We start from the raw sequence: 23,779 nt of genomic DNA, 5'->3' as shown, positions 1-23,779 counted from the left end.
AGGACAACATCAGACAAATACACTTTAGGCAAGGTTATTAACACAAACTAGTTCAATACTACAGTAATCATGCAAGCTCCTTACATATTAAAAAAGACTTACACAGATGCTTATAAGCATGGGATTAAACACCTTATTAACATCCCCAATAAGGATATTTTTTTTCAGTTAGTATCCAAGGTACCAGAATTTAATCTCTGATCTCAACAAAATCAAGTAGTTTCCTTGCAAGAACACAACTTTTCATTGTGACCTTAGTATCTCTGAATAATTCCATTCATGTCAGTGGAAACGTCTCCTTGGATGTGAAGATAGAGTAACAGACATCTCACATCTAAATAAATGCAAGCATTTCAACAGTACTCGCAGCTAAGCATGTTGGACACTGTATTCCACGTGCCAGATCGCACTTGCAAAATCCTGATTATGGTCTTTGACAGTACAGCATTACGAGGGGTACTGAAAATATTTACTCATTTTTCTTCCTTCTGGCCAGGCAGTATGGGTCACACAGGCTAAATTCAAGTGAACACCTAACCATTAAGGAAAGTATGGGGACTACCACATCCTGTACCCAATAATCACGCGGAACTCCTTTCTGTAGTCTACTACAGATCTGAACTGGAACTACGGCAAGGGTTCAACAAAATATTTCAAATCTATGAGCCTTACATTGGTGTAAGTTTAAACCACAAATTTCTACTGCTTTTACTAGCTCTTTGTTTCAACTGGGAGTTAGGCTGCACTTAAACTTTAGCTTACAGCGAGAGGATAATGGTTCTCTACCCTTGCTATCCATTACAGGATGAAACTCACCAACACCTATGTCTTCTGCACAATTCATATCGTGTATTTCATATGAGCACATGCCTTCAAGCCTGTTGATTTTGCTGAAAAAACATATATTTGACATTTAAAATTTTAACTTACATTTAGTTCCATGGAGCTTCAATCCATGCCTCCATTCTGCAGGGTGTCTTTCACTGAAAAAATATCAGTCTTTTCCTTTACTGTTCTCCATAAGAACCATGAAATAGCCTGAGAGGTTATCATTTGGTTATATATCTATATTTGCAACTGGAGAAAGTAAAACAAGAAACCAATGAAAAATTATTGCATAAAGTATTTGGGGAAAAACAGTCACCTGATCTATGCCACTGGCATGCATGTTATTTAACACAATTGCAAGGCAGAGCAGGAAATCATAGAAGATGACAGATTAAGAGTTTTTTGATTGGGTTTAAATTCAATAATATTTTCTGAAGAAGCCAAAAACAGACTTCATATGCTAGCCCCAGTGGCAATTATCCAAGTTTAAAATCAAAGATTAATAACATATGAAAATACATCATATCAAGGGATAAGTATGCCATTTTAAACATGATTATTTCCAGCCTGTATTTTCACCTTATGTAATGCAAGTTACCCAGTAACTGATTAATCTTTAAGAGCTAATTCCAGTTTTAGCTCTAAGGGAGACATTTCTGAAGACATTTTCTTAACTTATTAAGGTAAATATGATGTATGGCATTAATCTAACAAGACACGGAATTATTTTAGGCATGCAGGAAATGAAAGTCAATTTCCATATGTATCAAAAATGCATGCAGGTTAAAACTGCACAAAACTCACCTTGGAGAAGGCTGAAAATCAGTTACTCAGCTGATCTGGGAATATGAAATGAGACTTTGGTCAATTATTAGAATCCTTTCCTGAAAAATCTACAGATATAAGCAAAGTAAAACACTCCAAACATTCTTAAAGCACAGCTATCATGCTTATAGAAACATTTAGTCGTGTGACATCTTAATATTCACGTTATTTAGAGTTATCTGGAATTAATCCTGCATATTAAAGTAGAAAGTATCTGCAAGGAATTCTTTTTATCTGTAACATCCACATAGATTTGGGATGGTGATGGGAATTATTCTTCACACAAAACTTCCCACCTTTTTTTTTTTTTTTTTTTTACTTTAAAAGTCTGTCTCTAAGCCCAGACCTGTTTTGGAAATTCTAAAATCCTGAAAATAGCAATTTTATTTAACTCACCCATATACTCCTACTGTTCTACAGATGCATAATACTTCTCAGATAAAAATAGTATTTGAGAGTTTACTAGCAAATGCAACAAAGTTGTAACTAAACACCTTTTAATACTTTGTGTCCACTTTCTCACAATAAATAAGTAAAAAATTGTTTTTACATCTGTTTTCAGCCCAAGGACTGCAAAACTTCTTTCAACCTGTAAATCTAATAAAAATCTGACAAAAATGAGATAAAATAATGAAAAAATAAATCAGCACACTGCGTCAAATAGAGAAAAAGAACAATACAGATTTTTGACAAGAGATGGATATTAGACTACATTTTATTTATTACACACATTTGCATTGTGCATAAGTTTTTTATATTTACCAGTCCACTGTTTGCATACTGACTGGTTCCTACACTCACATATTCCACTGCACCAGAAGAACAAATACTTGCACACTTACCCTTTGAAACAGTACTCACATTTACAGAGAACCTAAAAATAGATGCCTTCATTGAAACTGCAACATATATTACAAATGGTAAGACGGGGCAGTATGCCACTACCTATTCCACTGGGCGCAGTTGCTTTCACCCCAGGAAATTCATTATCCTCTAGTCTACTAGGCATGAAAGGGTCATGACTTTCTGCCATAAATTTGTGCCCTCACTGAACTCCTACTCTCATTTCTGTATTGCGCCTGAACGACCTTTATATACAGGACTACGTCAGGCAGTTGTGAAGCTCCATAATTTTTTCTTTTTCGATGAAAATTCTGACAATTTTGTCTATTCTCCAAATAAATATCTATATATATTTTAGGAGTCCATGAAATCACTAAAGAAATACTTAAGAATCTGGGCATCTCCTTTCCTTTCTCTCATTCTACCACAGTCATCTTTGGGCTACCAAAAACAACTCCTTACGTTTCCTAGTCCATACGTGTTTTTTTCCAGAGAAGAGTCAGTGAACTATTGTAACATAAGAAACTCAAAGCAGTGGAGTGGTCATAGGACCATTCATATTCTTGAGGAGTTTCAGATAAAAAATTTGCTAAACCATTGCTAGCCCTGATTTCTATGCTCTTCTGCTTGCCCCATTTGCCAGTTTTTCTTGTGGTCTTCAGTAGGATGAGGGGGGATTTGCAATATATCAGATTAGTACAACTCTGCACCTGTATTTCATCAGGACCCGCCAAATCCCCACCTTGGAGCTCAATGGGGCATTTTTGAGGTATGACTTAGTGAAGCTATTAATTATTTTAGCATTAAAAAAAGACAAAGGCATTTTTTGGTATAACTAGTAACAGAATAAATGATCAAATACAGAAACATAGTGGTAGACTTCTGGTAAATCCAAAGACAGCTTCAAAGTTAATCTTCAAAGCAAAACCAGATAAAATGCCTGCACCGATACTCTGATTCAAAAAGTGATGGTATGTACTTATTTGTTTATGCATATGCTGTTACAAATTATTCACACATGAAACTACTCTTATTCCAGAAAAGAGTGCCTTTTACTGATTAATGTAATGAACTTTCAAAGTAGCTTAAATTTAACACAGTATGGTGACATGAATATTGATAAAGAACTAGTATACTTTATACGTGCATCCTACCAAAGTTCATACCAATTTGTATGTTTAAACAAGCTCCTATACAGCTGCAACTTAATTTATCTCCAAGGAGAAGGAAGTAACAGTAACCCAAGGATGAATCTACATTAGGCATTAGTGCTCTGCAATGAGACCACAGTTGGATGTCCCGTCTCCATGTGTTGCATATGCATGTACTTGTAGAAATGCAGTATCTAAATCTCATGCATCTACTGAAATGCAAAGTTGTTCTCAGTACAGCTATCCCAGAAGACCCTGATGAAAATTTGTATCATCTCTCAGTAAGATCTTCCCTATTTACCCCTTTTTAAAGTGGCTGTGCTGCTGGTTGTATCTAGTTCAATCCAGGGATTGAACTAGATTTTAGTTCAGTTTAGAAATCAAGTCGGATTTTATTACACACATTTTATCGAACTGACACACATGGATACACATCATCAGCCATGTAGTAGTGTATTGGGTTTGCGTGGCAAGGTTTTAGTAGTGGGGGGGCTACAGGGATGGCTTCTGTGAGAAGCTGCTTAGAAGCTTCCCCTATGTCCGATAGAGCCAATGCCAGCCAGCTCCAAGACGGACCCGCCGCTGGCCAAGGCCGAGCCCATCAGCGACAGTGGTAGCGCCTCTGGGATAGCATATTTAAGAAAGGGAAAAGAAGTTACAGGGGAGTTGCAGTTGCAGCCAGAGAGAGAGGAGTGAGAAGATGTGAGAGAAACAACTCTGCAGACAGCAAGGTCAGGGAAGAAGGAGGGGGAGGAGGTGCTCCAGGCGCCGGAGCAGAGAGATTCCCTGCAGCCCATGGTGAAGACCATGGTGAGGCAGGCTGTCCCCCTGCAGCCCATGGAGGTCCACGGTGGAGCAGCTATCCACCCGCAGCCCGTGGAGGACCCCACACCAGAGCAGGTGGATGCCCGAAGGACGCTGTGACCCCATGGGAAGCCCATGCTGGAGCAGGCTCCTGGCAGGACTTGTGACCCCGCGGGGGACCCACACTGGAGCAGTCTGTTCCTGAAGGACTGCACCCTGGGGATGGGACCCATGCTGGAGCAGTTCGTGAAGAACTGTAGCCTGTGGGAAGGACTCACATTGGAGAGGTTCATGGAGGACTGTCTCCCGTGGAAAGGACCCCACACTGGAGCAGGGGAAGAGTGTGAGGAGTCCTCCCCTGAGGAGGAAGGAGCAGCAGAGATAACGTGTGATGAACTGACCCAAACCCCCATTCCCTGTCCCCTTGTGCCGCTGCGGGGGAGGAGGTAGAAAATAAGGAGTAAAGTTAAGCCTGGGAAGAAGGGAGGGGTGTGGGGAAGGTGTTTTTAAGATTTGGTTTTATTTCTCGTTATCCTACTCTGCTTTGACTAGTAATAAATTAAACTAATTTTTTCCCCAAGTCAAGTCTGTTTTGCCCGTGACGGTAATCGCTGAGTGATCTCCCTGTCCTTATCTTGACCCACAAGCCTTTCGTTATATTTTCTCTCCCCTGTCCAGTTGAGGAGGGGGAGTGATAGAGCGGCTTTGGTGGGCACCTGGCATCCAGCCAGGGTCAACCCACCACAAGTAGTAAGTTTATTCTGCTTGCAGAAGGATCACACAAAAGCAGTTGCTACTACATGAAAATCACACTATTATTTGGCAAACCATCCTATAAAGAGCCCAGTAGCTATCGTTACTAAGTTACGTCACTTCAGCCTTTAGTATGAAGATGAGTCATCTGTCTTGTTTGGAAACTTGCAGGAATGAACTTAAAACCTTGCTGAATGAAGATTCATTCTAAGATGTATAAAACCCAAGAACAACAATAACAAAATCCCTCATTTTTTAATCTCATCTTTCCAGAGTGTTCTCAGCTATATGATCCCATAAGAGAACAAAGTGATTTACAATCTCAGAGAAAAAACAGAAATATGATCAGTGCCAGTATACGTGCAATCATGTACATTAGCATAAAAGGCTTTCTACATATAAGTATAATATATTCAACAGTATATCGGAAGGAAAACAATGTCATAATGAATACTTTGTTTTGTCTCTATTTATTATAAAGGTTATTCAGCACATCATTGGATGCTAAAACTAAAGTCTACATATCCAGAAAAGTGACATTCCCATTGGTTTCTCTAGGAATTTATGAAGGCACATGGCCACACATACAGAATTCAATGTAAAATGGTGATCTCAAGTATTGTATGTAGTGAATTAAGAGCCATAAATTCCCAGTTCCCAAGCTTGTACTTAAATATACTGTTTTATTTAACAGGAAACCACTTTCCAAATTTAATATAGAATCTCTGAAAAGTGCTTGGTTTTGTGCAGCTTTTCAAACCTTCTATCTCAATAGTAAGTGAACCACTCTCTGAAAGAATTTTCAGTAAGAGGTATCAAGTGGGCCCAAAATACCCATTGACCCTGAATGCAAGAAAATGGAAACAGTCACTTCAAATGATGTAATTTGTATTCTCCAATAGTGTTAGAGTGAACAGCATCCAGCTAATCTGTAAAACTCTCAAACCATTATAATTTACCCTATGAAACAGCTTCATTGTCAGATGAAGAATCTGCGATACTGGAGGAGCACTCTATACTCAACTGTTATACAACAGTCAAGAGATTTCTGAAACGCTCTCAGGCACGTAACCTCCACAAAAATTCTCAAGGTAAAGACATAGCTTATACTGTTTGCACAGATCACAACAATACGAAAACACTTCCAGAAAGTGAATGACAGCAATTTAAGAACAATAGATTTTAAAAAAAAATCTTTAGAATTCCTTGATATGAGATTACTCAAAAGACTTAGCTAGGACAGAAAATCAAGGGCTGGTCAATAATTTATATTTTACATTATCAAAATGCAATAAAAAAAATGTAATGGGTCAAAACAAGCAAACTAAAAAACACTCTCCCTTAGCACTGATCAGCAGAACTGGAAACCCATTATACACAAATGGAAGGAGCAATCTTATTTCTTGCAGACAACAGTGGTATCAAAAAAAAAAAAAAATCCAACTCCCCCAAAACAGTTCATATTACATAAATCTATGTTAGAGGCCATGAGCACTTGCTACCACTGTCTTGTAACATAATCATTTCTCCACCTCTCAGAGGAGTATTGAGCATATCACTATGTTAGCATGTTAGCAGATATATACTTTTAATTTCCAACCTAGGTATGAATGTTTGAAAGTAAATTACTTCATCTTTATACTGCAAACTAGACTTTTGCCTAAACATGCACACACACACACACAAAACCCCTTCTCATCTTTTCTGCCTCTTAATACCAATCTATTTATAGAATGCAATCATATTAGCATGCAAACACTTCTCCCAGTCTAAATAAGCCAGAGTTTCATCTTTTCTCATAGAATCAGCTCTCCCTTTCCTTGAAAGTACTTGCAGCTCAACCCCCTCCTCCACACAGTCATCAGTCACAACCATCCTCCCTTCCCAGTGGATGTGGTTTTGCAGTATTATTGTGGCATGGAAGGCAACACAGTCAGGGAATATGCAGGCCATATTTCACAGCTGGACATCTGGATGGAATCAAAAGTATATCATTAATATTGTCAACTGCAAGCTATAAGTGAAAAGCATAATAGTGGTAAGAACATAACTCCAGCATCTATCTAGCAACGTCTAGATATTACGTAGTCTGTGGGAACCATTCAAAAGATTTTAAGATAAAGTCCTAAACTTCTTCAACAAAAACGTCGTCTTTGATCTCAGGTCAAATTCTTCAGACTTCTAGCAGCCACTATTACTTTAAAACTATGACCACAAATATCTCTTTATTTGAAAAAAAAAAGTATACAATTTCCTACTAAAACAGTATACAGTAATGTCAAAAATGATAACATATCTAAACTAATGCCAGATCAGAGATTCAACTCAATCTAAAGTAATTCCAGTTGGTTACCTTATGAAATTTCCTAAACCATGCAACTGAGGATGCTCCACACAAAGTCACTCTGCTAAGGAATGAAAATACTATCGCACTTCTGAAAACCATTTACAGTCAAGCTGGCCTAGTAATACTCCACGTGACATGCATCACCTATGGTTGAAAGAAACTTAACTGTTGGTATTACACAGAATTTATACTCTTGGTGACAGGGAAGAGAAATCATTCTTGTCTGTAGAGGAAACCACAGTGTACATGGAGTTCTACTGAAATATATTGCAAATACTTCTACTTTAATTTTTGCCTATGTACCAGTTGTTGTCATGATCATTTTATCATATAAATGAGGAGACTTATTCTAGTTTATCAATTAGTTTTGTTTTCATACTGTCCATTTTATTATTTTATATTCTATTGTGTTAGAGTTGTACAGTTTGTAGAATTCTTTGCTCTTTAGACAGAGCAAAGGCTATAATATTACTACTGTAGATTCTGGCTTATAGGATGATTAGTACAAAGAATATTTGATCTGGGAGCATAAAAGGAAAGGAGTTGAATCTTGAATGCAAACACAGGTAATAAGAAATGCTCAGACAGAAGCAAGGCTTTAAATTCTTCACACTAGTAAGCAATACAAACTTGAAATAGGTAGATAGCATCTGGCCCAGACACAGAGGGGTATACTGGGTCATAAAGTCCAGATTTTTCCCATCAGGCAGACACATCCATTGCAGAAAATTTCGAAATCCACTTAAATTCCGGTGACTCCTTTGTGAATAAAAGGAGTGCATAAATTTTGTGACGTAGTTTAAATTGTTAAACTACTCTAGTCCTGTGTATATATTTTAAATATTTCTTTTCATAGTTGTGCACTCCTAGAACACAGTGCTGCTCACAGACATCCTACATTTTTTTATGAAGCGCTTTGTTTATGCCATCACTTCTCTTTTCTTCCAGTATAGAGCTGGCCAGTACATTGGAGCAATCATTTCTCATACATGAATGGGAACAAGAATCTCCGTTCTACTCATGTAGTATTGCACCTTGCTAAATACATCCCAGGTAATAATGGTGTGTTTTCTTTAGATATCAATATAACAGTTGCAAATGTACCTCAACTATATGTTAATATGCCTTGAATACACATAATAAATACTTATAGTTAGCCCAAGTAGAGAGAAAATACAAAATATAGAATAACATGAAGTGCATGCTTGCACTTTGAGTTTGAGATAGATATATGGCAAATGCCAGTAAAGTTTTCTTCTATTTAGGTTGTGTCATCTCAGTCTTACTACAGCTGTAAAATGGAGTAACAGCAAAGTTTAGCAAACCTTTATTTATTTGTGCAAAACCACAGGATGCAGCTTTTCAGTCTGCATTCTCCCAGTACTTAAAAGCACCTCTTGTTTTATGTTGGAACTGTTTGAGAAAACTGAAGAGAATTCACTGTCAAATTCTCCACAAATTAGCAAGTTAACTTTTGAGCCAACTCTTAAGAATACTTTAATAGTACAACAGTGATATTTCACACACTATATTCTGATAGTAAAGCACTGAGGATGCACAGAAGACAATTTACCTTATTGCAGGATATTTCTTATGACATAAACACCTTCAGTCTCAGACCATTTCTGTTCTATGCTTCTACAGCAGTTAGAACAACGAGATGCTGGTTGCCAGGGCTCCTAAATATTCTGTGGAAAACATGGGATGCAGATCACATAAAGCTGCTGTTTGATATTTCCAATGTTTTGAATATTTTATTGTTTTTCCAAGCCAGAAGAAAAATGCAAACTCCCTGAATGAATTCCAGCTTCAGAAGTCTAAATAATCTTCATTTAGCAGGCATTAAGAAATGACAGTTAAATATGCTACATAGATAAATACCCTCCTACAACATTACCATTAAATGCTTATGACATTGTTTGCTTTAGATGTCACATTATCCACTGCAATATCCAATTCAAAATGAAACGTAAAAAATGGCAGCCTCTAAAAACAAAAGCAAAGGTTGAAACTATGTTTCCCACATGAAAATAACTGAAAACATTAAATTCCTGCAGAAGTTTCAGCTTTTGAGCAAATTCATTTTCTAACAGAAAAACTATTGCACAGCTTTAAAAGATTATTTCTAATAGGCATCCATGGTATGTATCCATACTGAAGAGCTTTGTAACAGATATCATAAAAGTTATCTTTGTTTCCAGTTTGAGCCAACTAGATTACAATGAATTTAAAACCTATAGTTTGGAAGATCTTTTTTACCAGAATCTAAAACTACTAGAAAGCATTTCTTCTTCTTCAATAATAAATGAAAAAAAAATATTAAGCACTGCATTTCGGGAATGTGCTGTACATAAAGCTAAACATAGCAGAGAGCGCTAATTTAGGAAATAAAACTTTCATATAATCTATCTTCTGGTCAAATGTACCTCCTTCAAAACTTCTTGAAAACATACTTTTTCATGCATTGTTTCAATGTATGTAACATTATAAATTACATTATCTCACTGTGGAAATGAAGTATAGACAAAATGATTCTAATAGGGTCTGCTTTTAGTTTTGACAGAGAAATAATAAAGGGATTCATGAGGTTTTGGTCAAAACATTATTTCATTGAAGGATATGACATACAATAGACCTTAAGGAATTTTATGTCCACTGCGACTTGTCCTTGGCAAAGTAGCAATACTTCTTTTTTTTTTTATTTTTTTAAATTACCCTTTCTTCCTATCAAAGGAATAAGAAGGTTCTTCCGTACTGTCCAAAGAAATTCTGCTCAGTAGGTTGGAAAAAAAAGCCCTGCATGAATAAGTAGGAATTCTAAGGTAAAGTCTTTGTCACTGTAAGGTTTCACTTTGACTTTTTAAATTTCAATAAGACTTTTATGACATCTATATCTTACAGCTGTATTTTCAGTGAGGTAATTTCTTTGTCTTGGACTTCAGAATTTAAACAAGCACAGCAGTAGTCCCATCGAGTGCAATGAGAGGACATGCAAGTCTACAACTGGGGCCTAGGAGAGTATCACTGCACTCCACTACCAGACTTAGAAGCTGCGATGCACGGACTTTTGGTCTCTCATGTTGCTATGGAGATACCACTGGCACGGATCTTAGGTAACGTATTGATGGAAGTCAACACTAACTAACAGATCTGTGTTTGCATACAAAGGCCACACGGAGCACAAATGAAAGCTGAGTTTGTGACCTTGTACACAGTTTAACATAACGTGATTCAGAGTTCTTTTCAAACTTTGAAAGTAGGAGGACTGGGGAAAAATACTCTCCTGGCCCATTCTTGTCCCATCTAATGTTTTTCCACCATGCTTGAAAGTTCCCAGAAGAAAAAAAAATTAAAAGTATATATTTTTTAATCTATGCCAAAAAGACATTTCCTTTCTCCAGAAAGAGATCTGCTTCTCTACTTCTGAAAATCTATTTCATTATTCTCCCAAGGTTGCCTTCAATACTCCACTGAAGGAGGACAAACCAACCTTCCTAATTTAACTGGTTTTATATTTCTTTTCCTTATAATGTATTTTCTTTTTAAATATCAAGTTAATGAACTTGTGACTATGTCTTGTCATCTCTTTTTGTTTCATTAACGTAAAGACCCTCAAGTCAGTTACGTTTCAGTTTCCTGTTCTCTTGACTAGATACTTGTCCTCTTTGAACATGCCAGAGTCATTTTTTGCTTTTAGAAATAAATTCTTTTTCTGCTTTCTTCCAGAATCGCTGACATCACTTACAATAAGTAAAGCTATTATTAACACCTTGAGAGGTACTAATGTTTTGCATATGGATGATATGGAAGTAAAGACATAGGTTACACTGGAATCATAATATTGCTAATGGAAAGTCAGTCTTAAGCAGTCATCCTGTATTCCATCTTCCTCCCATCTCATATACATATTATTTGAAAAAAATATTGTTAGCCTAATTTCTGAGTAATATACAGCCTGATTTCTTCTGTTAATCACCTCGATGGAATTTATTCACAAAAATGCTACTTTCCTCAGAATGAGTGAAGTGCTTTTTATTTTTAATAGATTAAATTATTGAAGGAACATAATGTGAATCAAAGCAAATAAACTACTACATTTTAACGCATGTATACAGACTGATGTACACGTTTAATGCAACATATTTGGAAAAATGTTCATATCATTTAGGCTCTGTACATAGAGGCTCACAAAATCTTTAGTCAAGCTGCCAAGTCTAATCCAAGATCTACTTTTTACAGATAGCTCCTGTTCAGAGAAATTGCTGAATCCATATTTGGGTCCAAGTTTTGCTTTTATGTTATTTATAATCTAGATTGATATTTGACTGTGGGGAAAATATAGACACTTTATAGTTTTTCATAAGTGAAGTGCTATTGACCATTATACACCCCAGAGTACATGACTTCAGGAATTTTCATTGCATATATTTTCTTCAAAGCACAACAATCTAATGACTGTTCTTTAAAAATTATTTGGGTTTACCACCTCTTCATATTCTGCCCACATCCCTTCCTTCTTTGACTAAGGCAAATTTATAGAGGAGCATAAAAGTACGGGCTTGACTTTAAAGCAGATATATACCATGGTTGCGGAAAACATGCTGGGAACAATATTTAGTTTCTGTGTTTCTTCACTTGTTTAGATTAAATCTAGTGCATTTTTAGGAGCAGACTTTGAAAATGGAATTATCTGAGTACATTTCTTGGCATCCCCAATACTTTCTGTAGAACTCATGTTGCATCAGAGGTGTGCTTCAGTGGACCTAATTCATCAAATAGATTTTAAAAGCCAATCAAATGAAAGTAAGCAGTCTTGCTCTTTAGGGACATATGGTAGTTAATGAAACACTTAACAATGAAAGAAAGAGATAATAGCAGTCACAGGACTGCATTATTCTTACACATATATGTATACAACATGCAGAAAAGAAAATGCCTTGTGCAATATGAATAGTAAATTACATCCTCAATAGATTAGCTAAACTGACTGACAAAACAACGTTACCTGAAAGGTTGTTATTTCAGAAATGACCAAAAAAAAAAACAAACCCAAAACTTTTAGATGGGAAGGAAATGTGTTTTTAAATACATATTTCAGCCTTCAAAATGTACGTATGCTATTGTGATGTAGGAAAAAAAAGTAAAGTCTGTATAATAGAAAAAGTAGATGGGGTAGCAAGCTGTAAAAATGATACTGAAAATATTGTCTTAAAAAGTAGTATCATTTGTTGTCTTCCATAGCTTACCACAAACCTCACTGAGATCAATGAGAGTACTTCAGAAAGGCCTAAGCTATTTACAGGTGATGACAATTTCAGCAGTCTGATATACATAACAGCAAGAAACAACACCTGCAACCATTCAGTGGCAATATGATATTATCTACAAAAGGTGTGGCTTTAATATACAGTAATGGATTAATGTCAGTATCTCACAGCATAGTGCAATGTCGTGGTTTAACCCCAGCCAGCAGCCAAGCACCACACAGCCGCTCACCCCTCACCCCTCCCAGTGGGGTGGGGAGGAGGAAAGGGAAAAAAAAAGTAAAACTCGTGTGTTGAGATAAGAACAGTTTAATAACTAAAGTAAAATACAATACTAACAATAGTAATAATAAAAATATTACAATAATAGTAATTGTCATGAAAAGGAATATAACAAAACAAAAAAAAAAAAGAGAGAACTAAAACCCAAGAAAGACAAGTGATGCACAATGCAATTGCTCACCACCCACTGACCGATGCCTGAACAGCGATCCGCCCCTCCTGGCCAACTCCTCCCAGCTTATGTACTGGGCTTGACGTTCAATGGTATGGAATATCCCTTTGGCTAGTTTGGGTCAGCTGCCCTGGCTCTGCTCCCTCCCAGCTTCTTGTGCACCTGCTTGCTGGCACAGCATGGGAAACTGAAAAATCCTTGACTTAGGATAAGCGCTACTTAGCAACAACTAAAACATCAGTGTGTTATCAACATCATTCTCACACTAAATCCAAAACACAGCACTGTACCAGCTACTAAGAAGAATAACTCTATCCCAGTTCCCACAGGTGATAAACAGCACAACAGGGAGCATATACTGCAAGAAATGTTAATGCCAGGATAAATGCAGTTTCAGAAATTGCTGACATTTGGAAAACAACTATTTGACACTTGAACCTCTAGGTTAGGTTTACAATTTATGAGGTGCCCAGAGCTGATAAGCAGTTTATTAAAATGTATTCACTATCATGGAACAAAGATTAAAACAAATTCTGCAGAAAGTATAATTGAATTAAAACTCAAAATATTCTTCTGCTACAGAATCCAAGTGGCTCACATGTAAATTACCTGCTTTAAAACAAAATCAAGTAATATCTGCAATTTGCAAGGAAGGATGTCATGACCAGGCATCAGGTATATTTTGCAAAAGCAGCCCCTTGACCTTTGGGCTCTTCTGTCACTTACCAGATGGCCTGGGATTTAACATTGGTGTGGTAGCAATGGAACTGGGCCAATAAGGAATAAAAAGTTATAGCGATCACAGCAAGATACATGTACGATTGACCCGAATTAGCAGAAAGCACTCATAACTAACAGAACAACCATCTTCAGCATCCAGCAGGAGCACAAGCAGACATATTTGAGTGGTTTTTCAGTGGTTTCTCTTTTTATCCTTTTTCTGTAAAGGCTACAGAAGACAATCACGTTTGAAATGAAATGACTGTTTTAATTATGATAGTTTGTTTTACTGATATAGATATACTCTCTCATTTGGCTGACTTTTTAGAATTTTTCATTCATTATTTTATTACTATTGGTCCCTTAAGATTGTCATACTGAATTTTCCTAGTCTCTGAAGTAATGAATATTGTAATTAAATCTTGGTTAAAGGTAGTTCATGGCCAAATGGTGCTCATTTCTTCCAAGCATCTGGTTGCCAATTCAACTTTTAGTTTGCTGGCTTTGATAATTCTTTGACCCTGATCAAATAACTTTTTAATAGAGCTCTTAGCGGCTATTTACATGAGAAGATAAGAAGTGGAGAAAAAAAAAGTACAGAAAAAGCCAATCAGGCACTAAAATTCTGATGGCTTTTACCACATCTTACTCTCCTCTCCTTCAGAATAATCACAAAGATACAGAAGTGAGAACAGGTGGAGTTAACTAAAAAAGTCCGTTCATTGCCCCAAAGGGACCACAAATTACATTAACAGTTAGATCCTGTCCTCCTTAATCCCATGGAACTCAGTGGTAGTTTCAAGTAAAGCAGAAGTCAGCCCTACCTGGCATATATATTCATGAAGCTAGAATGTGAATACCTAAACTTAGTGAGAACTAGTTATGTAGACGCCGAGGAATGATTACCACACGAGAGCTGAACTTTTGTCATGCTGTGATTGTAACTCTTTCAGGTGCCATGCAATCTAATTCACATTACACCTTGGACAAAAACACATCAGGACAATAGCAGAAGGAACTAGAAGGGACACAGGTTGTTCCATAACACGGGGGATGCAAGGAGAGGTCTGGTAAGAGCTGCAATGGGGAAAGAGCTGATATCCAGACAACCTCAGAGACAGATCAACAGGTCTGTGAGAGCTCTGTTGGAGGCTGTCACAGAGAACCACTGACTTAAAGTAAACAGAGCATGTGTTTAGAGGATTTTGAGATGAATGAATGAAGAGAGGAGCTGCAGGGAAGGAGGATATAACAGGAGTCATAAGAAATGAATGAGCAGAAGATACAGACTTCCTATGTCGGGGGACACAGGCTAAGGAGATAAGCCAGGGTACCTGTCCTCACATTACGTGTAGTCCTTTCTAGAGCCTGAACAGAGCTCATAGTTTAAGCTTTCTCCTGTCAGAAAAGCTCCATAGAAACTTGGGTAAAGAGTTCAATATTCCACCCCGTTAACCCAGGAGTTTAATCAGAGGGATGCAGTATAATTTACTTTTCTACTGTGGCAGACAGTTTTGGATCATACTGCAAAATCAGCATGTGCACTCTCAGAAAACTGCTGTGACCTGAACTGGAGTAGACTGACATTGCACTACACAAGTTCAAAAAATGACTGCACCTTGCCCATACCCTAAGGGACCATAACAGAGAGGGAGGCAGAATAGGCTCCCACCTCCAAGATGATATATGTAGACCATAATTACCTCCTGGCTGTACTCTTTCAATTTAGGTAGCAGAGTACAAGCCAGATGTATAGCTCTGGCACCAATACTACCTCCCAAATCACAAGGTGGGGATCACTTCTTCCAAGTTAGGCATTAGTTGTCTATTAATTTTCTAAATATGTAGGCTTGGGAGCTTAGAGTGATCTGCAGAAAAACTGAGTGCTCACAGCTTTCATTAAGGTCAGTGGAAGAACTGCTTTGGGGGTGGGGGACAAACTCTAAAAGGTGGTCCTAAATGTCTTAAATGTAAGAGTCAGCATTATTGGATATTTCTGACTTTATAACTCCTTTATAAGATACAGATATCAGCTTCTTGAATTTCAGAGGGAATGGAAAAATGCTTCAAAATTAGCAAAAAACTTAATCTTTCTATTGATGAACACCTCAGAAATTAATAATTCCGTCTTGACAGCAAAGTTTGAAATAGCATGCAGTAAATAAACTCAGATACACATATAGATCAATAAGATGGAAGGTAATCTGTGTTGTAAGTGAGCAACCCTTTGGACTAAGTAAAACAGCCATCCTAACGAAAAAATAGTACAAGATCACTGCCTGACAGGTGAGATTTTTGACTCTCCATAATTGCAAACATTTATGAAAAGGCTAGATAAATATTTTTTAGGAATACACAGCAGAGCTGATTTAATTTTGGGCCCACGGCAGAAATTAGGGGAGATCAGGATCTCCCCTAGTCCTATGATTTTGTGTCTCAAGACTGTATTCTAATGCCTACATACAAGTAGGAAAAAACAAAAATGTGTGGGCAACCTTTTTCAATCTTTTGCTAACTTCTGACTGATTCACATCATAAAAAAAAAAAAAAAAATGTTATTTAGGTCCCAAGTCTATTCTTTAATAGGAAAGCATCATTATTTGGCAAATACAAACTAGCGTGTTGACAGTCATCCTGCATACATAGATAGAAAGATAGAGAGAGAGAGAGATGGATATTAAAAAACCCCACATTTTCCTCCAGGCAATTTTAAAAAGCAAATTGCACATTTAGGTAGAATGTTTGCTGTCTTAATAATATCAAAATAGCATATATGTAAGTATGCACAGAGCAAAGCCTCCTAAGTGTAAGTAAACCGTTTGCAAAGAATGAGGACCCATATGTTTCAATACACACAACTTTAAACTTTGAGAATAAAACACTGTGTGGTCTGGTCAGTCTCAGATAAAAATACTACAGCTATTAATTTTCTTATTAAGAAGGCTTTTCAAATAACTATAAAAATACCAACAACACCCTCTTGTTCTCCCAGACTATACATTAATTTTCTCTTGGTGGTCATTACCTTATTGCTGCCTTACAAAGAACGGCATGCTGTTGTGACATTACCAATGTAAGGCTTATCTCTCTCTCTAAGGAAAGTGTATCTCCAAAAATGAACAAGTCAACAGGTTGAACCATCATATTCTGTTTTCTTGCTAAAAGGATGTTTATTTCCATGATCTTACAAACAGCAGAGCACTACAACAAACTAAAACAATCCTTAGACGAGTAACAGAAAACAAGCCATTCCACCCATGTGCTCCTCCCATTGCTGACAGCAGTTGTGGAAACTCAGCCCTAAACCAGCAGAAATATACCTGGAATGTTAAATATGGTTTTCCTGGACAATGAAAGGCTTACAATCTACACAGTTTCCCACAAGTAAACCTACTTGAACATAAAGTGGAAGTGTCTCCTATGCATTGATATTTGCAGTGTTGTCAGAAAGGATCTGGTGGGAGTTTTTTTGGTTTGGGGGTTTTTACCTTTATTTGAAGAAGCCTTTTGAGGTCCATTTTTAAAGGTGTATAATGGATTACAGTTTGGCAAATACTCCATCTGAATACCAGTATCATGTATATACAAACAAAACACATGGACTTCACTCCTTTTCTTAGCATCAGCTTTGCTATTCTTGTGTTTTTAGACTCCTAAATTGTCTTTAAAGCAGTGGTATTGAGAAATATGAGGTAGATAAAAAATGCCCTCAAAAAAAAAAAAAAAAAGGTGCCTTTTGGAGAAGATTTTCAAGTGTGAGTTTTGTAGTTCAAACAACTTAAGATGCAGAAGTTGTGGTTTCCAGCCTTGGAGGAGTTACAGCACTGTGAATGGGACACTTGCCACAAGCCCACAACTACCTATCTAATAGGATGAGCTAAATAGCAAATCATGCTGTGTGCCTCTGGCATCTGGCACTGTCTTATAATGGCACTGTACCAACACTTCTATTACATTGCATTACAGGCACAGAAAACTACACTATGTACATACGTTACACTCTTTCAGTACTTCCAAGGTACTCTGTCCACTTACAAGCATGTTTATCCTTCTAATAACTTCAGTATTTTGGTAAGGACTAAACAGTCATTTAATAGTAAAGACAGTAACAAACTAAAAGTAGAGCTCTATTGATATAGAAACAGGCTACATTATTTGAAAAAAACAGCTGATTAAAGTAATGTTTTCTAGAAAGGAGGCTAGCAGCTGATGGCTTGTAGCAGCTTTTGGCGCAAATCAGAATCAACTACTGGCAATGAAACACCTGAAAACTTTTTGAAGAGAGATCTTACTGCATGGATAGAATAAAAATAGCACTATGCAAGATCTTGTTCAGCATTCACAACTAATGCATGGAATCATTTCGTTTCCCCATTTTACCTACTTGTTTTCTTGAGATTATAGATTAAAATTCTCTTTTGTCTACCATGTCTGATCATTTCAGATAAAAGATACCAAGTCACAATAAGGTAAGCAAATATTACCCTTACAATCTTAATATATATCCACTTCCATACAACCAGATCACCACACCTTGGATTGCTCAGATTTATCTGGTTTTGGTCGCTGACTAGATATATTATCAACTTCTAGGACATATGTCAAATGGTCATCATCTTTTGGACTCTTGAGAAAAAAATTAACCCACTATAGCAACAAATAACTTTGAGCCTCGAGTCATAGTAAGGATGAAATTAAAATGGAGCATGAAAACTATGCAGAAATATGGAAGTCAGGCTCACTGTTGCCATTTGAGTCAATGTCCCAAACCGAAACAGCTAGCCTTAGCCCAATTTACAGTGATAAAGTATTTATGTATCACACATATGCATTGCAATGACCTAAAGCAGTTATGTTTTCAAAGAACATTAAGAAGAATATGATCCCTCCCGGTGCAACTGTTGGCTCTCTTTTATTAAGACTAATGAGAACAAATTCTACCCAATCCTAGACCAAGTGGAAAATCCAGTTAGCTTTACAACTGAATGACAATGATATAATTACCAAACCATACAACTTCCAAAAGCTCACAATCCCTTCCATGCAACAAATAAAGGAAATGATTTTTAGTTCAGTGCATAAGATGCTCTCAAATAGCATCATAGGAAAGTGACCTTATAAAACAAATTATTAATAGTAAAAATGACCCTCAGAAAAAATCTCTCCGTATATCTCAGCATTTTTTCTAGCTTTCTTGTAACAGTTGATCACAGTCTATCCTTTTGGTTCTGTGTTTTTACCTTAGTAATCATGGGCAGGGGGGAGAGGAAGTGTCTTTTACATTCTTTTCTAATACCTACAATATGAAATGCTCAGGAGTGCAGAGAATTATGTCTTGATGGGTTTTTGTAACATTCTTACATACCGTCTCTCACAAGACTAAACCCGAGATGACAGATGGTGGTTTCTCTACCTCATTGATAATTAGATTCCACTTACCTATTCAGGGCTTGAAAATACTTCTTTGTCACCCCCCTTAATATTTTTGAACAGTAGAATTATTGCAAATAGCAAGGCAAAGGCAAAAGTCTGAGTAAGATTTAACTCATTCAAAGTCAAAATAGCAGTAAAAAGGTAATTTGGAAAGAAGTCTATCTGAAAGGACAGCAGGTTTCTAGCCCTAGACAAAGTCCCTTGTAGATCAATTTTACCCAAAACAAATATCCTTTAGGTTCCCTGACCACCTGGGGAATATTTCCCAGGTTTCAAAAGCAGGAGTTCCTCTGTATTTTTTCAAGTTGCATTCAAATATCAACCTTTTTTCCCTAATTGTACAGTATTCTGTTATGGTCCCTTCCTGCTTTCACCAAGATTAGGAAACAACACATAACTTGGGGAATCGGATGTATCCATTATACAGGTAATTAGACCAAAATGGAGAGAGTAAAAAAGAAACCGAATATGCAGTTAATTGAAGTCACTGGGTTTTTGGTGCTGGGACAGATGAACTGCTGGCAGAAAATCACGCTGAGTAGAGCCAAAGCTGAAGGTTTTTAAGGCAGCAATTGTATCCACAGACATTTCTCTTGAACCAGGAAAATGCTGGATTAACTAATTCTATGGGAAATAACACAACCCCTTCCACCCAGTTGAAAAAACAGACAAGGAAGACCTGAAGTAAAATGATTATTCTCGGTTCCAGTTACTAACTCATTTCATACCTCAGGATTGCTTGACCAACATGCATTATGCTTTTTTATTCTAGATCGTCACACCGAAGAATGGCAGTTTCTCTCCCTCAAGATCCCTGCAGCAGAAAAAGTGGTAGAATTAAATTTTATTTCCTATCTTTCTTTTGTTTGGTTTTATTACTTACAAAAAAGATGGATTCCAAATTTCATACAGGATCTTTTAGTTTTTTGAATAAGAGATGAAGGTTTTTTATGAAAACATGTTTCTGAATATGTATTTAATTATATCCTCTCAATGAGCAATGGTACATTCAAGAAAATGAAGAACAGTTTATAAATTTTCAAGTACAGAAGTGCAGAGAACAAGAAAAAATACAAAAAATAATTTGTCAAACTGGAGTTTGGCTAGTACACTCAGCCCCAACCCTTCCCAAAAATATATGCATGGTGGGAAGAGGAGGGCATACTACATTACAAGTGGTCAATTTGAGCTTGGCAATTCACATAACTAAGTAAACCGCATTCCTTTTAAAACTGGTGCTCAAGGCATCTGTATTTTTTAAGATTTAAATATGCAAAAATATGTCTTCCATGAGAGGATTCTTAGCTGGATTTGGCAACCTGCATATATAGGTACGTACATAAAATTTTTCGGAAACAGTAGGGAAATTACACTGAGGAGTTTGATTTACATTTCCATTTGCTGACAGCCTTTGCAGAATGATACAATGCCTTATTCTATGAACTCCATCCTCATTATAATATCACACTTGGGAGTCAAATGTTTTAATCATTACAGAGGATGTAGCAATTCAAGTGGTCATAATGAGATTAATAAAGCAAGAAGGTCCTTCAGATAGAACCTTATGTCACGTTAGGCCTTATTAGAAGAAGAAAGTATCTTGCCCCTGTGCAGTATATTCTGAAGGGATTGTCAATAACTGTCGCATGGTTGATCATTAATTGTGATTCACTGCTTTGAGAAATTTATTTTTCATCTAGGAAACCAGAACCCTGGAATTTATTTCATTTAGGATGCTGCAAATTCTTACCACCCTACAGCAAATTTCAGGATGCCAAAAGTTTCAGGAAGGTTCCTCTAATTAAGGTGTTCAGTACTGAGGGGGAATGAAGTTGGCCACTCCTGACCTAACGGCATAACATGCTTTGCTGATCTGCAAACAGATAATGTATTTCTCAGCTGACACCGATTACTGAAGCTATAAATCGGCTTTCTCCTCCGCTGGGAAGAACGCTATCCTCACATTAATTAATTCCTCTAAAAAACACTCCCTGCGTGCCAGGGCCTTGGCTAGCATATTTGTCATACAATCACAAGCCCGTGAGTGAAAATATTTTTAAGTTTCACAAAATTTATAGCAAGATGGTAATAGATTTGTTTGACTTCAACATAGCTGCTAACATTCAAATGGCAACTGAGCGAATCTCTTCACAAACCAAACTCCCTCCTGTAACACATTTTCTGACCAAATACACAATAATATTTAACAATTTACCTTTGTGCTTAGAGCGGCTCAGGGCCGCAAACACCCGCGTTGGCAGGGCACGGCGACGGCTGCCGGCTCCCTCAGGGGCGGGGAGCGCAGCGGGCAGGGCAGGCCCAGTGATGGTGGCCGGCTCCAGCTGCCAGCCCAGGTCACAAGGCAGCAGTGAGGGAGGTCCGAGGCCAAGCCGGGAAGTCACTCTGCAGGTCAGGGTTGGGCTGCAGTGCCGTGACTGCTGGGCAGGTCCACAGAGACAAGGTCAAGCTGGGAAGCCATCCCAGGGCTGGGGTCCAGGCCCTGGGCCCGGCCGAGCTGGAGACCCTTGTGCTGTGGGCACAGCTGAGGCTGGAGGGCCAGGGCTCAGCTAACAGGCTCTGTGCAGGCCCGGGCTGGAGGCCCCAGGTGAGGCTCATCATGGCCATTAAGGCCTATTAGTGCCCTCAGGGCCCTGACACATGCATCCTAACGATCCATTTTCTTTCATTTTGCAAAAAATAAGGAGGAGAGGTGAGAACTGGGAGAAAACTCTTACATAACAATGCAATTTATGAGGGGACACAGAAAAGTAAATCTCAATTTCATCTCCTCGCTCCAGCCCTGCTGTATAGCGGAGCAGAGCACGTGGTGCTTTCCAGAACAGCTATCAGCCAGAGAGTCACAGGCGAAAGGAAAGGACGTGTCTGACTGTGGCATGATGGCTCAGGACAAAAAAAGATTTCCTGTAAAATAGATACATACCCACATACAGACCGATGTCTCTGAATCACAGCAGTGCAAAGGGAGGTGGCATCCTTCATTTTCTTGCAGGCCTGAGCTATCAGTGAGGAAGCCTCCCAAAAATTCGAGTCTCACCTTAAAAACAGAAAATAAGCATGAAGATGTTAAAAATGATTCCTTCCTTCTTTCTACATTAAACACCGTGCAAGGTTATTTAGAAAAGCATACCTGTTTGGGAAAGACTCATTTTAAGCACATGCTTAAATAACATCCCGAAACTTCACTTGAGACCTCTGTCATATTTGAACACAAAGCCACTTAATAAAACAGCAGTTATGAGACCTGATCCTCCTAATAGCACGGACTCAAACATTTCAAGGCATTCTTTAAACAGTAAATAAATTCTTGCACTGACCTTGTGAATTACTTTAACTTTTCCTTTATTTTGAATTTTGATGCTAGACCAAAAGTCGAAGTAGATGTTTCCACTGTCAGCTGTCACAATCATCCTTTAAATGGTTAAAATGTAGTACACACAAGATATTTGTTCTAAGGAACGTATGTTCAGGGAAGAGACAGAACTGCTACCTGAGGAAGGACACCAAGTGATAAACCTGGCCGTTTGTTACCAAGATAAACTTTCCTCAGTCAGAAACTATAGAGAAGCATCTGTCCACAGCAGCACAGAATAGCAATTAAGAGTATAATGTGTACCTTGCATGCCATTAAGGCCTCGGGCACTTCTGTTGAGAGCATTCTGTAAGCCATAAGAACCCCTGTGTGCATATTTAACTCACCGGGGAATTGTATATCCAAGTAGTTACTTAAAGTCAATCCCCCATAAACCAGAATAGCAAAAAATTCAATTTCAAGAGCTAAGGAAAGTTTTCAATGTATATACAGGATAAAGAATGACTTAGGCTATGATCTGTCGTCCTAACAGAACTTGTCCCCTTCCAGACATTCAACGTAGTATGTTTATCCTGCCAGTCTATGCTGCAAGTATTTCCTATAAGTTTAAGGTAATACTTAAAGAAGAATAAAAAATAAATTAATTACATCAAGGCATCCCTACAATACCACAAGGTTACAACCAGAGCTTTTGATGAACTGCCTAAACCACACTTAATCAACCTGCTTCAAATTCTGCTAGAAGAATAACACAGAGCGGTATACAGGCTAACCACCCCAGTGTTCAACCAGGTGAGTCACCAGTATGCTTAGGTCTTTGCCAGAATGAATATGATGTTTACAGGATGGGGGAAGGGGCAGGGAAGGAAGGAAGGAAGGTCTCTTCCCTAGGAAAGGAAGTCTTGGTTACGCTTATGTTAGTTTTTACACATTCTTACCACTTTCTGCTTCCTTCCTACTGGATGCCAGTCATTGCGTGGCAGGTGCCCATGTGCCTTCCCCCAGGCTCAGCTGACACCAGGATGT

Source organism: Gymnogyps californianus, chromosome 8 (assembly GCF_018139145.2).
Source record: "Gymnogyps californianus isolate 813 chromosome 8, ASM1813914v2, whole genome shotgun sequence".
Classification (NCBI taxonomy): domain Eukaryota; kingdom Metazoa; phylum Chordata; class Aves; order Accipitriformes; family Cathartidae; genus Gymnogyps; species Gymnogyps californianus.
This window is presented reverse-complemented; position numbering follows the sequence as displayed.